Consider the following 20,798-nt stretch of genomic DNA (forward strand, 5'->3'; position numbering starts at 1 on the left):
TGACAGCCTAGAGCTGCCTGGTGAGGAAACTGAAGCAGGGGCAGGCAATGCGTTAATCAGGGTCACACAGAAAATTAGTGACAGAGCCAAGACACAATTCCAGGGAAATCTGGAAAGGTTCAGCCCAGTGCTCCCTTCTGTAAAGCCGCAGCCTCTCGGCCGTCCACGCTCTGCTCTGACCCGTCCCTACCTCACTCTGATGAGACAATTTACTCCTCCTTGGCACCTAGGATGTCCCCCTCAGTAAGGCCAAGGCGAAGAGCTGATGCAGCGCGTTCGCGGCGACCACCAGGCCCGCGGAGGCCTCCCCGTTGCTATGGCAACCCGAGCTTGGTGGGGGAGGACCCGCTCCCCCGGCGCCCCCTCCCATCCACGCAGCGGACGTGACACGTGCGGCAGGGTCACGTGTTGTTGTTGGGCCGTGAAAGCTGCTTCCGGGTCAATGCAGGACACTGGGCTCCGGCGGCCAGAGTTGGGGAGCAGGTGAAGCGGAGCCGGGCCGGGGCCGGCCGGAACCAGGCCGGAGGCTGAGCGGCGGCAACGGCGGTGGCCGGGAGGGGGGAGGAGAGGCGCAGCCCGAGGAGCCGCCGCAGCAGCTCCCCCGCCTCCCGGGCCGAGGGGTGAGTGGAGCCCGGGCCCGCCGGCTCCGTCGGCTTCTCGAGGCCCCAGGCGCTCCCCTCCGGAGCCGAGGCGCGGAGGGCCGTTCCTGCTGGGGTGCAGTGTGGGGAAATGGGGGAAAAAACTCGGAGCGGGACGAGGCCTGCCTGGGAGGAGGGGAGGAATGGGCCACCTGCCCGCGGCGGGAGGGAGGATGGGGCCTGGCCTGGCTGGGGAGGCGCGGGTAGGGCCCTGGGTTGGGAGCAGGCGGAGGGCCGGGCGGGGGCGGGGTGAGGCGGGAGCATGAGTCCCTCGGAGAATCCTGGCTTCTCACCTGCCCCGGGGCGTGGGGGATGGAAAGATTTCCCTGGGTGGTAGGAGGTGGACAGGAGTCTGGGGCTGCTGGGGAAATAGAAAACTTTGTCTCTGAACTACTGTATCCAAAGTGGGGGAGGGGAAGCAGAGGACATGTCCCCAGGGAGGTTTGGTGGGGAATGGAGCTGGCGGGCATTTCCAGGCTCCTGGGACACTAGGCCTGCTCCTTCCAGGGGCTGATGAGAGGGTGCGGTAGTTTAAGACGGGCTTTCGGGAGAATCGTTTGGCCCTCGAGTTGGGAGATGCTGAGAGTGAGGGGATTGGAGTAAGATGGGGCCTGGGAGAAGAGAACCCTGTTCTGGGGTTTTGGAAGGGGGCAGTGTAGGGGTCTGTGTGGCGCTTCATTCTTTGTTGAGAATGGGGAGTACAGAGTTCTAGATCCTCTCCTAGGGAGACATTCTGGGAATTGATGAAGCTAGAAGAAATTTCATACTGTCTTCTCTTGACACAGTGATTTTAGAAGTTGTAGTTAAGAAAAGTTGGTAGGAAGAATTGAACTGTTGACAGCCAGTGGAGAAAGGAGGAGCTCTAGTCTGAAGGTTGCTAAGTTACTCAGAGCTTCTAGGCGCCTCCTAGGGCTGTTGTTTGGGGGAAGTTAGCAACCCTTTTAGGTCCAGACACAGGCTTAGCTGGGGCTGACCTCTTTCTTTTTACGCTGCTCTGGAGGTCTTAAATTGGTTTCCAAGAGGCCATCTTGAGCAAAGATATTACATGCAGGTGTTGAGACTAATGAAAACAGCCTTTGGGTCCTCAGACATTAGAAATAGATCTCTAGGGTAAGAGCTTTCAAACTTTTTTTTTTTTTTTTAAATCATGCCCCATATTAAGAAGTACTTTTTACATTATGGTCTAGTACATACCTATATATGAATGAAAAGTTTCACACAGCACTGTTTACCCTTATTACATGTGATGCATTCTGGTAATTTCTATTATGTTCCATTCTCTTTCATTAAAAATGCTGACTGAAATCCACTAAATTGATTTGTGGGTCACAGGTTGCACTTTGAAAAACACTGTCTCCTAGGCACATTTCTTTGGCTTCAGTTAGTGTCCTCATGTTGTATGATTCTAGGGAGCCAGGATGATTAGGAGATGGGTTTGGGTGGGGGTGCAACTGACTGCTTCATTTGTTTACATATATTTATAACATAGCAGATTTGGTGTTTTGGAGCATAATCTTAATCTTTGATATCTTAATGTGGCCTGATCATTTTATGACATTTTTGAAGTGTATGCTTTAATTTTCTCTGTCCTTTGCCATGTGAAAGAAAATGAGAAGCCTAATTCAGTTTAGTTGATTTATCCCACAATCTACGTAAAGTAATTTTAATGTTACAGTGTTGTAAATATACACTGATTTGCTTTTCTATTTAAAAACTCTCAAGCTGAAACCTAAACCCTTCTTACTCCAGTAATATGTGGTTTAATAATTCTACATAATTAAAGATACAGATTTATGGCTTTAGTATATACTTGAAACATAATCATAAACCTAAGTGTAACTTTGAGTCAGTCAACATCTAATTCCCCCTGCCATGATGTTTTCATCTGTTTGTAAAATAGATGAGGTCTTTATATGAACCATATTATAAACATTAATAAGTATCGGTGAACGAAGCGGGAGACCTTCATGAGTTGCTATGGTTAAAAGTTTTTTTAAAGGTTGTCATTCAGCTTACTGTTACATGATGTTGAGTGTCAAGTAATGTTGCCTGAGTTCAGTAGGTAAATTTATAAGGTGTGTGTTTAAGACCAGTTTATTGGTGTTAATTCTTGTTGATGATGCCTTCGTATTATTTGGGACATGGAATTCCAAGTTATAGCCATCAGGAAAGAATTGCCTAATTAAACTTCATCTTTGGGGCCATATTCTTGATGAGATGCCTTATGAAAGCATTTTTAATCATCTTCAAACTCTGTGTGTTGTAAATTATTTATTTATTGACTGTATCTTGGGTACTGGTGAGAGGGTCTGGGTTGGCATGTGTCAGCCATCCTTTAAAAGTTATCTTTTTATCAGGTGAATATTTGTTTTGAAATCTTTAAAGAATGTTTAAAAGCTTTCTTTTTGTGGTAGTTGCTTGGAACATGAAGGAAGAATCTCATTAATTTCCTTTTTCTGGGAATCTTGTGTACCTGTCAATAAACAGTTGTGGAGAACTTAACCTGAGTGATTGTGTGTGCTTTTTTATAGTTTTCATTTTTTTTTCTTGAACCTCAGACTCTTAGGTATGTCCTAAAAAAGGCTCTTTTCCCCTAATTTTTGCTTCCAAACTGCTGTGGGTTTGGAAGTTAGATGCTTACATTTGTTAGAACTGTGTGTAAAATATGATTGTGCAGCTCTGAATAATATTCTATTGTATATGTATTTATGTTTATTATATATACACAAATACTTTTAGTGTATGAACTATGTGACATGTATTTTGGCTAGTCAGGCCTATTTGCTGACCTCTTAATTGTGGGCTGTGTTTTAAGCAAGTGAACTCTTTATATACTTAGGCTAATTAGCTATATAAGAAAAAGTTCTAGAAAGTAACATGAAACTGACAGTGCTACAGTTTGGACTTTAGGAGTGAAGCAGTCAGCTAGCTGTGATTGTTGCCTTTGCCCTACATGCAGTGAGTCATTAAGAGTTACCATTCCTTCCTTTTTAATCTTTTTCATTTCCTTCTCCTGACTCTCATTTCTTTGAGATTAGAGTGCTGACAGCCTCACTACTGCCATTGTCTGTTACTCTCATTCTACTTGATCTTGCATAGCTTCATCAAGAGTGCTCTTCCAAAGAACAGTACCCTAATTTATCATTTCTCTACTCAAAAACCACTAACTTCCTAGTGCCAGCACTGAATAAAGCCCATACTGTTGAGGTTGACATTGATGGTATTCTAGAGCCTCTGTTTTTTTCCCCTTGACATTGTCTTTCCATCCTGACTGCAGATCCTCTGTTCCTGCCAAGCTGTCTGCTCATTGTACTTTCTTTTGTAATGTAACATTATCCCTGAAAGTCTGGGAAATGTGTTCTTCATTAATTCCTACTCATCATTTTATTACCGATGACCCTTCTTCTTTGAAGTCTTTCTTTCCTGTCCTGTCTACACTACTTTTCCTACATTGCTTTGTATTATTTGTATATGTTGTTTTTACCTCCTTTAGATTGTAAATTCATAGAGGACAGGAAGTTCAAAGAACCTCTAATCTTTAGGACACCTAGCACAGGATTAATCAGAGTTCATGGACCAAGTGAATCAGAATTGATGGAATTTATGGTGAAAATTGCAGTTCTCTGAAAATTCCACCCTCGACTTAGTAAATCAGAATCTTGGTATTTGCCTAGGTGGGGGTCTTCTGTACAGTAAAATTTGAGAATTACTTACCTAGCATGATGCTTTACATTACAGTAGGTACACAGTTTTTGAGCTCTCCTATTCATCTGGACTTTCCTATTTCTCAGCATTCATAATAATCGTAATGACAATTTCTTGACTACTTCATGCCAGATACAACTAGATGCTTTAAACACATCATTTAATCTTCACAGTGACTCCAATAACTACAAAGTAGCTATTAATAGTTCCATTTTACAAATGAGAAAGCAGGCATGAAGAGGTAAGTAACTTGTTCAAATTCCAGTGCAGATCTGAACTTAGGCAGAACTGAAGCCCCATGCTCTTCTAAAAACAGATTTGAGCAAGATGACACACTTCCAAAATTCTAGACTATGGCTGTGTGAAACTTTTATTAAGAATTCATTAATGGCCCTTAGGAATGTGATCTATTACTAGCTGTTAAGAAAAGGATGCTTTAAGTTCTGCACTTAATGCTTTTCCAGTGATTTTCAGAATTTCTCTTTCGATTCTGTCATACTTATCACTGGTATACTTGATTTTCCTTTCACTGCCAGAACATATTACATCAAAGTAAAATTCACTCTTCATTCAGCAAATATTCGTTGCCCTGTGCCAGATAATCCTGCATGTAACACTGAGCTGGTCTGACAAATCTCTACCCTTGTGGGACTTAAGTTTCTGGTGGAAGGGGACTGAAGCTCTAAATTAACATACAGTGGAAAGTGCCATAAAGAGTGAGAGAGGCTGGAGTAGTAAGTGATTGATGGGAGCAGTGGAGCTAGTTTTGATGGGTTGGTTAAAGGCAGCCTCATTGAGAAGGTAACATTTGTGTTTAAATTTGAGGCTTGGATGCTGAGATGAAGACAGCAAAACCAAGAGCCAGGTAAAAGGCAGTCCTGTGCGAATGCCTTATGAGGGAATCAGCCTGGCAGTTTTGAGAAGTAGAAAGCCAGGCTGGCTGAAACCTAGTGGGTGGGAGGAGGGAAGGGCAGAGAGGTGAGCAGAGAACAGATTGGAGGGAGGCCTGAAGACCAGGATAGAGATTAGGTTTCATTCTAAGTGTGAAGGGAGGCCTTTGGAGATCTTAGAGGATGTGACTCGACTTAAAGATCACTTGGCTTTGTTTTGGAGAATGGTGGTGTAGTCGTGAGAGACAAGGAAGGGAGCTATTGCAGCAGTCCCAGTGAGCTGTTGATGGAGGCTTACACCAGAGTAAAGTAATGGAGACAAAAAGAATTGGGCAAAATTGGGGTGTTTGAGAGGTACTGTTGACAAACCTCACTGATGAATTACATGGGGGTGTGAGAGGAAGAGAGAAATCAAATAGATCTCCAAAGGTGGGGACTGGTAGAGGAAGAGCAGGTTTGAAGAGGGAATTGAGAGTTCTGTTTTTGCCCTGTGTGTGCCAATTTCTGATAATACATGCTCACCCTCCAAGGATGCCACAACCCTGAATTTCGTGTGTGTTACTCTCTGACTTTTCTTTATAGTTTGTATTACATATGTATGTGACCCTAAACAATACGGTGATTGATATGCTGTTTTTGAATTTGAAGTGGAATTGTACTATATATATTTTTGTGATTATTTTATCCTTTCAACAGTGTTTTGTTTTGTTTTTTAAAGGACGTTTCAGGTATATAGCCTTATAATTCACATCTGCATACACTACAGAGTAGTCACGACTGGAAGTCTAGCAGCCAACCATCACCAATCAGTTGACCTCCTTCACTTTTTTCATTCCCCGCCCTTCTCCTCCGATAACCATCATTCTGTCCTCTGTATCTATGAGTGTATTTTTGTTGTATTTTGTTTGTTGTTCATTTGTTTTGTTTTTTAGATTCCGCTTTTGAGTGAAGTCATACGGTACTTGTTTGACTTATTTCACTTAGCGCAATACCCTTAAGGTCTGTGTTGTTGCAGATGGCAAGATGTCATTCTTTTTTATGCTAAGTACTATTCCATTGTATAAATATACCTCATCATCTTTACGCATTTATCTATCAGATGGACACTTAGGTTGTATCCTTATCTCGGCTGTTGTAAATAATGCTGTAGTGAACATAGGGGTATACATCTTTTTGAATTAGTGTTTTTGTATTCTTGGAATTAATACCCAAAAGTGAGTTAGCTGGGTCATATGATGGTTCTATTCTTAATATTTTGCAGAATCTCCATACTGTTTTCCGCAGTGGCTGCTCCAGTTTACAATCCGACCAGTATGCAAGTGTTCCCTTTTCTCCACATCCTAGCCAACACTTGTTCCTTTTCTTTTTGATAATAGCTGTTTTAACAGGTGTTAAATGAATCTCATTGTGGGTTTTGATTTGCATTTCCCTAATAGTGATGGTAAGCATTCATGTGCGTATTGGCCATATGTATGTCTTCTTCAGAGAAATACTTATTTTGATCCACTGCCCATTTTTTAATCTGGTTGTTCTGATTTTTTTGTTGTTGTTGTTAAGTTGTATGAGTTCTTTGTATATTTTGGGTATTAACCCCTTATCCGATATGTAGCTTACAAATATCTACCCCCTCCCAGTAGATTGCCTCTTTGTTTTGATGATGGTTTCCTTCATGGTGCATAAGCACATTAGTTTGATGTAGTCCCATTTGTTTATTTTTGTTTCTTTTCCCTTGTCTTTGGAGTCAGACCCACAAAGACATTGCTAAGACTGATGTCAAGGAGCTTACCACCTGTGCTTTCATCTAGGAGTTTTATGGTTTCAGATCTCACATTCAAGGCTTTAATTCATTTTGAGTTAATTTTGTGTATGGTGTGAGATAGTGATACAGTTTAATTATTTTGCATGTGGCTGTTCAGTTTTCCCAACATCATTTACTGAAGACTGTCCTCTATTGTACACTCCTTTGTTGTAGATTAATTGTGCATATGTATGTGGGTTTATTTCTTGGCTCTCAGTTCCGTCCCACTGATCTGTGTGTCTGTTTTTGTACCAATACCACACTATAAAAAAATTAAAGTATAATTAATGTACAGTGTTATAATAGTTTCAAATGTACAATATGGTGATTTTATAATTCTGTACATTTCTTGGTGCTCATCAACATAAGTACTATTAATCCCCTTTATCTCTACTGTTTTGATTGTTGTAGCTTTGCAGTCTAGTTTGAAATCAGGTAGCATGATACTTCGTTTTCTTCTTTCTCAAGATTGCTTTGGCTGTTCCAGGTTTTTTATAGTTCCATATAAATTTTAGAATGACTTGTTCTAGTTCTGTGAAGTATGCCATTGGAATTTTGATAAGTATTGCATTGCATCTGTATTACTTTGGGTGACGTGGACATTTTAACAATATGAATTCTTCCAATCCATGAGCATGGAATAGATTTCCATGTATTTGTGTCTTCAATTTCTTGATTTTAAAAGTCATTCATTTTGATGAGAAAGCCATTGAGAACTATCAGTTGTTAATTTCCATTGCTGTGTAACATTTCATTTATGAATATAATGTAATTTATCCCATTACCTGTTCTTGAATATAAGGGCCTTTTTTGGGCCAGGATTTTTCAAAAATTCACACAGTATTTTTGTTGTGGGCATTCTTGTGTTTGTTTCCTGGTCACGAGTTCTTACAGATTTTACAGCGAGAAGTAGAATTGCTGTACTACAGGGTATGTGCATCTTCAACTTCACTAGACAGTGATAAAATGTTTTCCAAGGTGTTCATACCAGTTTTTTCGAGTTATTTTTACTCCCACTACCAGTGAGTTTCTGTTCTACAATTTCTCTGACACTTTGGTATTATCAGAGTTTTTAAGTTTTGCTGATTTAGATAAAGTAGTATTTTACTGAGATTTTCATCTTTACTTCTGAATATTATTAAACTTGAACACATTTTACATATATTAGTCATTTGAATTTTATTTTCTGTTAAATACTGTTCATGTCTTTTGTCATTTTTCTATTGGATTGTTTGCATTTTTCTTATTATTTTTAGGAGTTCTCCATATTAGTTACATGTGTTGGGAGTATCTTTTCCCCATTTCTGAGTTTTAGTTTTTCATGTTTAATGTCTTTTGATGATCAAAAGTTTTTTATTTTTCTGGTTGATTTTTCCTTAATGGTTTCTTTTTGTTTTGTTTATGAAGTATTTCTCTAAATCAAATTCTTAAAGCTTTTCTCCCCTTAGAAAAAAATAACTTCTCTTCTCATGGGATAAAGTTTGACTTTGGCATTTTATCGGCAGTTGTGTCTTTTTCTGTGTTTTGAGGTAAGGATTCATTTTCCTTTTCCCAGATTGATAATCACTTGTCCCAAGACCAGTTACTGAAGTTTAACTTTGACCTACTGATGTCTTTGCCATTTCCTGCCATATTCACATGGGCCTATTTGTGGGCTGTCTTTTCTATTCCATTGATTTCCCCCACCCCATTGTTTAACAAAGTACAGTCAGTTCTGTCGGTTCTTGTGTCTTGTTATTTATGGTAGTCATGCAAAGTTGCTGTGAAAACTGAATGAGTGAATATGGACCCATTGCTCCTATGGGAGATATGGGGTGAGGTTCCTGCCAGCTTCTGGTCATAACATTTTTGTCAACTGATCACTACATAACGTTGTTTTGTGTGTGTCTGTTTAAAGACACGTTATTCAGTATATATGGTTGAGTTACTAACTTTGAATTCAGAGTGGATGGCACTGATAATTCATGCCACAGTAAATCTTATCTACCATGGATTTTCTCCACAAGGCATACCACGGCTTCTTGTGTGTAAGACTGGGCAGCACTTCCACAGTTCACTTTGGAGCCATTTTCAATAGTGAAATCACCAACCAAAATCACACAAAGATGTGAAAACCATGGCACTAAATCACGGAAAGTTTACAATGAAAGTTTACGATTTGTTTGCAATGCGAGAGCTGACGCAGGATGCAGAGTGCTGGCCTGTTCTATCTTAGCGGGAAGCGTGCACCTCAGATTAGTATCTACAAATGACTGGGAACATCCTGCAAATACTGATTTGGGGGTTACAAACGAATTTTATGGAGTGGGCGAATTTGCAAACAATGCTATAATAATGATGCTTGACTAAACTATGAAATCTTGTTAGAAGCAGTCTCTCAGGAGACCATTACCTTTAGCACCTTTTTTCCTCTCTCATGCTTACACATGTTTTATAACATTTTATTTTAAGAGAATAACTTAATGCACTGGATCTCTCAGATACAAAGTTCTGATTGCCAAATGCCATTATCTCAATAAAAAAACACTTCTTGCTAGAGAATGTTTTTATTTATAATCTCAGTATTGTTATTTAGTTCACAGGTAAATGAATTTTAGGGAAGAATTGCAACCCTTAAAATAATTTGTTTTCAATATTTTAAGTAAATTATTAAATTATTAAAGGTAAATTATTAAATGTAAATTATTAAACCCTTATTACTGTGACTTTTGTGTGAGGATCATATTTTCTCATAGGCACTCTTAGTAACTTAAGGCATAAGTTTTTTAAAGGCAGGTGCCCTTTAGAGGTTTTTAAAATGTCAACTCTATTAAATCCTCATCCGTTGGTGATATTTTTCCATGTGAACATCAGTAAAGGAGTCCAAGAAAGATAAATGAAGATTGTATACTTTATAAATCAAACCTCTCACAAAATGCATTTACTGAGACTTGGCTGGTTTATCCTTTACTCACCATTTAAGATTCTTAAGTGCATTGTTGGTGTTAATTTGATAAGTGTGCCAAGAGAATAATAACCAGAAACTTTGGGTTTGACCTCTGTTCATCTTTTTTTTATATACACAGCATATATTTTATTTCTTAATTTTTTGAAATGTTTTATTATTTCATATATGTGAAATATCATATATGAAATATTTGTATATTTAATATATTAAATATTAATAAATAAATTAATATTTAATATATTAAATATATGTGTGAAATATTTCATATATATGAATATATATGAAATGAATGAAATGAACATATGAATATATATTTCATATATATGTAAAATATAAAATGTACTGTTTTAACCATTTTTAACTGTATATAGTTCAGTGGCATGAAGCACATTCATGGTGCCATCCATCTCCAGAACTTTTTCATGTTCCCAGACTGTCCCCATGAATCTGTCCCCGTGAATCAGGAACTCAACATTCCCCACCCCCTTCCTCGGCCCCTGGCAACCATCATTCTACTTTCTGTCTCTATGAATTTGGCTACTCCACAGATAACTCCTGTAAGCTTTAACCATATGGTATTTGTCCTTTTCTGTCTGGTTTCTTTCAGTTAACATTGTCTTCAAAGTTCATTCATGTGTCACAATTTCCTTCCTTTTCAAAGCTGAATAACATTCCATCGTATGGATAGACCACATTTTCCTTATCCGATCATCCATCCATGGATAGCAAGGTCATTTCCATCTTTTGGCTGTTGTGCATAATGCTGCTAGGAACATTGGTGTACAAATCTTCCCAAGACCAAGCTTTCAGTTCCTTTTTTATATATTCACAAGTAGGATTGCTGGATCATATGGTAATTACAGGTTTAATTTTTTGAGGAACTGCCATACTGTTTTCCACAGTAGCTATGCCATTTTACCTTCTCGCCAGAAAGGCACATATATTCATCTTTAGTTATATATTCATCTTTAGTTACTGAACAGTGCCTGTTTTTCTGAAGTGTGGCATAAATCATTAACTTTTGCGTATGAATTGTGAAGTATGTGGATACTAAAGTAATCAGTATTAACTTTTTTGTGGCTGTAGTTTTTGCAGAATAATTTAACTTGTGCTAAGTAGCAAATATTTCTGACTGCTCCTGATTCATTGTTTTATCATTTCCTCTCTTATTTTTGGAATCTCCGTGGAGAGGTACACATAATTATGCATTTCATTGGTAGCTATGAAGCATTTTTTTCTCAAGTACTCAGATCTCAGCTTATTAATAAACTTGCTTTTTTTTATTTTGTAAAGTACATTTGATAAACGCTCAAAAATGATTAGAAAACTCATTGATTAGCACACTTACAGAGTGCCAATTATATGTAAAATTCCAGCCCTTGATAGATAAAGAGAAGCATTATGGGATATGGACATTACCCTCAAGAGCTATACAGTCTAAGGCCATGAGACTTAAACACGTGAAAAGTCACATCACTGTACACAATTTAAATTATAATGGCATATGGGACAAAAATGATGCCATGCCAACATGTGATTGATGAATCACCCACTGACTATTTTAGGCAATAGATTCCATGAGCTCAGCTCAAAGGAAATGGATCATTATGGCAGGAAGTATCTGGAAAGGCTTCATCTGTGAAGTAGATTCTGAGCAAGGTGTTGAAAAATACATAACATTTAGGCAGGTGGAGAAGAGAGGGAAAGACCTTCCAGTTAAGGAGGAATAAAATTATTAGGGTCAGACATTTTTAGTGCCTGAATCATTAATTGGCACTAATTGGCATAGTCCTGGGACCAAAAAAAAAAAAATTAGATCAAATCTATTTAACAAAAATTATAAGTCAGTCCCCCAGGTGTATATTAATGCTGCCATGTTCCCTGGGTAGTGATGGTAGTAGTGATAGGGGTAGCAGTAGAAGCAATAACCATTGGATATATATTAAGTGCTTTCTAGGTGCCAGGCACTGTGCTACACACTTTTTACCCGTTTTATGTCCATTCATTCTTTAGCAACCCCACAAGCTAGGAGCTGGGGGCTATCTCTTATGCCTTTTTATGGATGAGACTCAGAGAGCCCAAATAATTTGCCCACCACCCTACAGAGTAGTGGAGTCAGTCCTGACTTACATCCAGGCAGTTTGGTTTTAGAATAGCAGGTGTTACCCTGGACAGTACCTCCATAACACTAAATGTAGAAGGATCTAGTGAATTTTTTTTTTTAATGACCTGTAAACTGCAACTTCTCCGTATGGCTGATGTTTAACATTTTGGTAATCCCTGTTTATGAGCCACAATGGTTTGTAAACAACTCTACAAGGTTGCATGCAGAGGGATGAACTAGTAGTTTGTTCCTGGTGAAGGCTTGTCTCAACTTGATAGCTTCTGGGGTAATCTGTCCTGTAAACAGCTAAGTAATGACCTTAAACTTGTGTATTCACAGCTGAAAGATGGCATGCATATTTGATTTTCTTCTAAAGAAAACTACTCTGTTCAAGAGACTAATATCCATTGCTTTTTGGTGAAAATAGGAAATTGATAATTTTTGTACCTTTGGTAACTTGACCAGTCAGTCCCACTGCTTTAGTTCTGTGGTTTGGGAACACTGATAACAGTTTTAAGAGGTATTTTGACTGTAAGGTTTTCAGTAATTTTAATAAGTTGGTATTTCTGTGATTTGTGCGTGATGCCATATACTGTTGACATGAAATAGCCCTGTTTTTAGTAAAGATAGCATACATGACTCAACAGACTAGGGATGCAAAAAGTATGACTTAGCATGCTGGTTGGGCCACAGAAACCCTAGCAAGTCACCTCGGTTTACTGTCCTGTAAACAGAGATAAGTGTTAGTTTGTCTATTTCAGAAGGTGGTTATGGAAATTACTAGGCTTTAAAAGATTGTGAATCTCGGTGTGGGGACACTTGCCTTTGGGGAACTTTAACCCAAGAATTAATGTATCTACCTCCTGAATTTTGAGTGAGTGCAACATTAAAGACTTGAGATTTTCCTGAATGGAATCTGGCCACATAGAAAGGTAGGGCTGGATGCATATTTGTTGGTGAAGGAGTCAAGAGGGGGAATAAGAGTGGAACTCTGCTTGGAAGCCATTGAAGTAAAGGATATAATGAATGTTAAATTTTTTTCATCATTCTTGTGATTGCTGAAAGTGTATAGAAAGTGCTTTTTTAAATTTTTATTTCAGAATGCCTGATTTCATAAGATATAGACAACTCGCTTAAGCCAACGTTTCTGGACAGTAAGAAGCTGTGCAAATCAAGAAGTGCTTAGAAATATTTTCACATAAAGAGGTACTTTGGTCTAAATAGCAGTATTTTTTTTATGTGTGTATGTATTTTTATTTTATTTTTTAAATAGTGTTTTCTTAACTTTTTTCTTAGATACTTTTTCATCAAAATCATAAAATTCATGGGCTAAAGTGTTTAGATCAGAAATTTCAAGTGCCATGTTTACATCTAGTAGACCCTGGGCATGACAGGAAGTCATGCTTGCTAGCCTACTGTTGTAGATGAGGAAATGGACTCTTTGCCCAACATCAGACGTGCCGCGTGTGCAGTATAGGTCTTTAGTAGACGATATGGACAGCTCTGAATTCCTACTTGCTGATAACAGAGTCACAGTTTTATGCATATCTTTGGTGCCACTAATATAACAAAGTAAAGAATTTGGGTTAGGTATTTTAATGTCTGTCCTGTTTTTAAGGTGAAGCCCAATGCTGTGCTAAGTGAAGAGAGTAGCAGTGCCATACTAAAAAAGTATAATCCCAAGGACCGACTAGGAGTCAGAATTCACATTTCATTTGGCAGTGTTGGGTGTGTTTGGGGCTTTTTTGCTGGTTGGGTGTTTTTTTTTTTGTAATCTTCTACCAAGAAGAGTTGATGTGCCACATTTACACTTGAATGTAGTTTAGTGTACAGCTGAGACTGAGAAATAGGGTGGTTCAGAGTAGGGTGTGAAATCGTGGCAGCGTGGTGTGTTCTGATAATGGATTTATCAGCCGTAGTCAAGTCGGGCGCTTGGAATGCCCAGAGTAAATTTATGAATTGCTGAACTGTAATTCTGCTGACTAATTTGGAAGCTTTATAATTTATTTTCCTTATTTTTATCCTAAGAAGGCATCCATTTAGGTATATTATATAGTGGTCAGGAGAGGTTAAGTGCAATGAAATTGCAGGTATACATACTGTATGATAAATGAAATTAGAAGTCATACAGGATGACACTGTCTAGCTTAATTATATTGCCTTGGACGATGTCCCTGAAGTGTTTTTATAGGTGAGATAGCTGCCATTTATGACTTTAGCTGCAGAAGCTTGTTAATGGAATACTTTATAAACCTTAAAAACGATTATTATGTAGATATATATTTACTGATACAGAAAGTTTTTCATGAGCCATTTAGCAAAAAGGCAGATTACACAACAACCTAAAAGTAATTCAGTTTTGTTTAAAAAAATATGTATCTATATAGCGTGGGAAAATGGCCCAGAAAAAATACACACCATTAGGTGCATCCTCAAGCTTAACCTACTTGCTAAATCTGTTGACCAAAGCTTCCTGGTATGGCTCGGGCTTATGGTATAATATGCTTCTGATAAGAAAAGCTTTTGGTAACACTTATTTATATGCCTTCATAAAAAGGGAAACTACACCTACGTGAAAAGTATATGGGGTTACAGATTTTGTGCTAATTTTCAACTGGACATTTTAAAAAAAATTCAGAGTGTCTATCACTTGCATTTTTTAAAACAATTATTTAGAAAGAAGCTTATTAATAGACCTTTATTCATTCATTTATTTAACCTTTCCTGAAGGGAAAAATACGTAACACACCTATGTACTTTCCCAGAGTAATGTAATTATGTTTTACTGGGGTGCACTTAACGCTAAAGATCCGAAAGATTTAGAAAATGAAACAGACTAGAGTCCCAGCCACCTAAAATGTCTAAGAATCTGGTAGGGTTTGGGTATAGGGGCATTTCTCTAAAAAGGAAGCTCTCTGTTGGTGATACTAGGAGTCCAGAAAGCAAAAAAAAGGGGCTTTAAAAAACAAACAAACTTGCAAAAATTGAGAAATCTACTGATCTAAGAGATTCTTTGAAACTATTCAAATTTTCCTCTTCAGTCTTGTTTTGTCAACCTCCCCCCCACCCCCCCGCCCCCCCACACCCTAGATTCAGCCTATAAATTTCTCTTTGTCCTCTTTTAAAAAAGAACAAGATAGAAAACCCTCTTTCTGAGCACTGGGTGTTTCTTCATCTGTCCTCCCTTTTTCATCTGAGCTTCTTAAAGGTTGGTCCATACTCAGTCCTCACTTATAACCTGAATTCCTTATGCTATGGTTTCTACCTGCCGTCTGCACTGAAAGCACTTCCCTTAAGAGGAATAAACTCCTAACTGCCCGGGCCTTTAGGGATTAAAAAGTTCTCATCATTTTTGACCTCTTGATATTCTAGGTAAACATCAGTGACCTCCATCCTCGTACTGTATTCACAGCGATCTAGCAAAAGTTTTCTTTTCTCTGAGAGGAAGTCAAACCTGAGCAAGGTCAGTCATGAGCCGACCATCGTCCGCCTCCTGTCTCACCTGCTCTCCCAATGTGTATTTCATACTTTAGCGAACTGCATCATACCTTGTCTCCTGTCTCTTGTGCCTGTTCACATTCTAGTATGTCCTGTGCCTGCAGTGCTCTCCTCCACCCTGTCCACCCAGTCTTCATCATCTTTCAAAATGGCTCTGGTTTTACCTTCAGCCTCCTCGATCATACTTCCAAAAGCGAATCACTTTTTCTTTTGAATTCACTATTTCTGTGTGTCTTATTTCAGGTATTGTGTTATCTCCGTGTATTTCCTTCTAGACTGTGGATGCCCTGAGGGCAGAGTGTGGATTGTACTCACTCTCACTTTCTTTCGTGTGTCGCACAGTGCGTGGCACAGAGTCAGTGTCTGGTTCGTCTTTGTCTTTGTTTTAGGTTCATCTTTGTTGAATGACACTAAATGAGATGGTAAGCTTTTGAGGGCACACATTTTATGAATAAATGAATGGGCAGATAGGTTTAATGGGAACCACTTGATAAAGTGTGAAAAAAGAGATAGTAGAGAAAACTATTTCCTTTCGGCCACCCTTTTATTTCTCTTTGCTTCCTCACTGCCCAACTCCTTTTTTAAAATTAATATTATAAATTTCACACGGTCCAATTTGGAATTTTTTTCACAGACAGTAGATAATAATGAGAAATAAAAAGTCATGTGACAAATTATTAGGTCATTTCCAGATATATCACTTAAAATATTTATATTTCAGAGAGATAATATATGAAAGCAGAAGAATGTGTGTGTTTGCAGTGGGTTCAGTGGTTCAAATGGGTGAACTTATTCCTTAAAACAAATTTCCTTCCCACCCTTAGTCTTCCTTTCCTCTCTCTGGTGTCAACCATAGGTACTAATTTTACGAATTTCTCTTTTATCCTATCCATTTATAAGCAGATCAATCTATTTTTTGTAAGCTTTAAAATGTATAGTTTGGGAGTCTATAGGGTGGCATTTTTTTTTTTTTAAGTTGTGAGTGAGACCAGTAGTCTTCACACTTTATGAAGTATGGTACTCTACCATAAAGTTTTTTGATGAAGTAATAATGATCTTACGTACCAGCATAACGATCTATCTTGTATACCTTCCATTGTTAGTGATCAGAAATACTGTTTTCAGTTGTGTTCAGTTTCATACTGATTTTGACCTGACCCTTTGATTGGGAACATAAAGTACAAATGGAGTTTCGGGTGACTGGATATTCTGTTCTGATACTAATCTACTTGGCGAAAATGTACTGAGCAGCTTATCCGCCGATTTGCACTTCATCCTGACTTTCTCCAAGCACTTTTATAGTTAGGATTTGAGGCACAAAGCAGTTGAGATGTTCACAGGCACACTCCAGGACTTGGTAATGGAACCAAGCAATATCACCCAAGATTCCTGGCTCTTGGCTTTCAGAACCAATTTAGAATACTTTTAGAAATGCGTTAAAACTCTGCCAATTTGTAGAGGTAGTCAGATGTAATGCGACACCTGTTCTTTCCAGAAAGTCATAGATTACCCCCCCATCCCCCCCAAAAAAACTTTTAAAAGGCTCCAGTTAAAGATCTTTTTCCATCCTGTATTTCCTCATTTTTTGGTCTGTTTGGTTTTCAGTTTTCCTTTCCCACCTACTGTTCCTCCCAAAACTGCCCCAACAGATCTTTACATAGATTTATGTTACTGATCCATTTTGCAGTCTTAATGTCCTAATTCAAAACTCGTGTATTAATGTGTACACTATCTGCATTCCTGGAAAGCTGTTCCAGTAGACTATCCTGGAAAATGACCAGGGAAGGCGCCTGGCATTTCTTTTAAGTCTTTAGGAAAAAAGGAAGATAGAATACAAACAAACAAACAAAACAAAACCCAGACTATTTGGAAGAGTTGTTAAAAGCATGAGGCCACGAGGAACAACTTGTTAAGTTCCCATGATTGCTGGCTTACTAGCACTTATTTTAATTTGAGCGTGTCTCTGAAGTTGCCATTTCTTGGTTTGCCTATATTTAAGTTGTGTATAAGATTGTTGCCCTTGTATTGGTTACAGTGGTTCTAAAGCCTCTGTTTAAAGATGCTGTTTAAACTTGGGGAGTATTATTCTGACAGTGACAGTTCAGCACCCTTCCCACTCACTTTTTATTCTTTTGAACTGCTAATTGTATAGAAGGTGGCAGTGCAACTTTTTTGACGTTTGTTGAACGTATCTACAAATTCTTTTGGCATTCTGCTTGAGACAGGTCCTTGATGGGAACTGTGCTGTCTGTCACTAGTGGCCTAGGTCCTGCTCTGTGTCGTCTGCTCTTGGTGATAAGTTTACGTCGTAAAAGAACCGTCCACCTGAAGGCTCCCGGAGCCTTCGATGAACACACCATTCAGTTCTGACACAGTCAGTGCCGGCATAGAGCACAGCGGCAGACATTTATCACTCTGTGTGGACAGAAAGAACACAGGTTCTGTCTGTAAGCTTACAAATGAGGAGACTGACTGAGGGCAGCCATGAATTTTCAAGATAACTTGTGATATCGTTATTATGAAATGTACTTGATGGTCTAAACCTTGGTAAATGAAACTTGCGTTCAGTAGGTGCACATGTGCTTAGTCATATCTGTTGTGTGTTCTAGGCATTTGTGAATTGGTTTCACAGAGGACAGTGGATATGGGCCTGGTGGTAATCCAGGGAATGAAGCAAGTTGAGAGACCAATTTTTCTTTTTTAACGGTTTATTTATTTATGAGGGAGAGGGAGGGAAAGGAGGGCCAGAAGGAGAGGGAGAGAGAGAATCCCAAGTAGAATCCACACCCAGTGTGGAGCCCGACGTGGGGCTCCATCTCACGACCCTGAGATCATGACCTGAACCAAAGCCAAGAGTCTGACGTTCAGCTAACTGCACCACTCAGGCAACCCTAAAACCACTTCTATATTCATGAGTTTTTTTTTTTTTTTCAAATTCTTATTACAAACCCAAGAGAAAAATTTTAGCCCATCCATAGGTATGAAAATTAAAGTAGAGAGGTTACATAACTAGCTTATATTCTACCCAGCTAGTAAATAACAGAGCCTGAGTCTCCTACGTTCGTGTGCTTTCTACCATGCTACCACCTCCTGTAATATATAGTTAGTAATATCTGTATGTTTTAGAGTTTTGCAACAGCCCTGGAATCCCAAACTGCATTTGGATATTTTAAGGCTCTATGGCAACCCTGAAATCCAAGTAGTAGAGATATTTATATCTTACTTTACAGACGAAGACATGGGAGTCCTAGAGAAATAGTGTCTTGCCCAATGACACCACACTGTAGAGCTGAGTGGCAAATTCTCTGCACTTTCTACTCAGGGGGCTAGTATCACTTGTCAGCAGACGTTTGTTGAGTTCTGTGCCGTGCACTGTGCCAGATGCTGTGAGCCCCTCCTGGGGGAATTAAACAACACACCTCCACTCCCCTTTGTAATGTGGTCATGGAGTTAGGACGGTCCCATGAGAAAAATGCCCGACGCTCAGTATCCTTAAACTGTATAAGCCGAAGTAAATGTGTCACTTCCAAGGGCAAACAGTATGCAGCATTGTCTGGCTGGTATCGAGCAGCCTTCTGAGAAGTTTTTAATGCTCATACCCATGGGTTGCTTCTAGGACCGTATACCAGTAGTCATTTTCAGCCTCTTCAGTTCCACTTGCTGCTTCTCTGTTAGCTGTGTTCAGCCCTCTTCTGTTTGAAGAGGGAAAATCTGGACAGTTGCCCCCGATTCCCTACTCCTTCCTGTTCCTGCCTTATTTGTCAGCCCATTTCATTCTCCCCTGCTTGTCTGCTGCCCTTCTAATAAAAACTTCTCCACATACTGACTGTACACTCTCCTCTGGTTATTCCTTTTCTTTTCTTTCATGACTCTGCTTCCTCTGCCTGTTCCTTAAACATCAGTGTCCCGGAGAGTTCTGTTGTCCTGCCATTCTTACTGGTAATATTTCCTATATCCTGCTGATGTCAAAATCTTCCCCTCCAGCTCACGTTTCTCACCCAGCTGCAGACTGTTCCCTTGGGTAGTCTTCAGATGCCTCGGGCTGAACGTGTTGTATCCAGTGGGACTCATCATTTTCTTCTGCACAACTCCGTCTCTTCATGTTTTCTTTTTACTTAATGGTATCATCCGTCACCTAGCCACCTGTACGGGAAATCTGAGGGTCAGTCTTTTCCTTCTCCTCAGCCCCCCTCATTCCCGAAGAGCTTGCTTTCTAAATTGACCTTGAATCTGCCACTGTATCACCTCAGGCCCTCGTCATCTCTCTCCTGTTTTGTTTTGGGTGTTCTTTTTTTTAAACGTTTTATAGCATTGCACTTTGTTTTTTATTGAAGTATAACTAACATACAGTGTTATATTAGTTTCAGATATATAACAATCCTGTATATCACTCAGTACTCACCATGGTAAGTGTCGTCAGCGTGCAGTATTACACACATACAATGTTATTACCATATTATTACATACATACAACATGCATACAACGTTGTTACCATATTATTACATACAGACAACATACAATGTTATTACCATATTGCTGTATTCCCTGTGCTGTACTTTTTATTTATCGCCATGACATTTTTATAACTGGAAGTCTGTATCCCTTAATCCTTTTTATCTACTTCGCCCATCTCCCCACATGTCTCCCATCTGTCAACCAGGTTTTTCTTTATATTTAAAAGTCTGGTTTTGGGGGCGGCTGCATGGCTCAGTCGGTTAAGCATCTGCCATTGGCTCAGGTCGTGATCTCAGGGTCCTGAGACTGAGTCTCATGTCGGGCTCTCTGCTCAGTGGGAGCCTGCTTCTCCCTCTCCCTGCCCCTCCTTATACTCTCTCTCTGTCAAATAAATAAATAAAATCTTTAAAAAAAAAAAAAAGTCTGGTTTTGGGGTGCCTGGGTGGCTCAGTCTATTAGGCATCCAACTCTTGATTTCTGCTCAGGTAAAAAGCCCCACACTGAGCTCTGTGCTCAGTGGGGAGCCTGCTTGAGATTCTCTCCTCCTCCTGCCCCTCCTCCCCCTCTCAAATACATAAATAAAATCTCGAAAAAAAAAGATATTTTTTTGTTTTGTTTTTTAAATTCTGTAAAGAAGTGAAATCCCATGGTATTTGTTTTTCTCTATCTTATTTCATTTAGCATAATGCCCTCTAGGTCCATCCATTTTGTCCCAAATAGCAAGATCTCATTCTTTTTTTATGGCTGAGTAATATTCCAGTG

The 20,798-nt window shown here is 39.2% G+C and overlaps 1 protein-coding gene across 8 annotated transcripts in view; it reads left to right on the forward strand.

Moving 5' to 3' along the window:
* The first annotated feature begins 399 nt into the window (after positions 1-399).
* LOC116874222 (tubulin-specific chaperone cofactor E-like protein) overlaps positions 400-20,798 on the forward strand; it is a 156,950-nt gene continuing 136,551 nt past the window's right edge. The window contains exons 1-2 of one of the 8 annotated variants that reach the window (XM_032868752.1): positions 413-483; positions 13,183-13,288. The gene's annotated coding sequence lies outside the window, so the exon portion shown is untranslated. Of the gene's footprint in view, positions 621-906; positions 1,749-12,996; positions 13,015-13,182; positions 13,289-15,524; positions 15,546-20,798 lie in introns of those variants that run through there. The other 7 variants (XM_032868749.1, XM_032868757.1, XM_032868753.1 and 4 more) reach the window with 7 other exon arrangements.

Source organism: Lontra canadensis, unplaced genomic scaffold (genome assembly GCF_010015895.1).
Source record: "Lontra canadensis isolate GAN:19392208 unplaced genomic scaffold, GSC_riverotter_1.0 scaffold36, whole genome shotgun sequence".
In the NCBI taxonomy this organism is placed as follows: Eukaryota; Metazoa; Chordata; class Mammalia; order Carnivora; family Mustelidae; genus Lontra; species Lontra canadensis.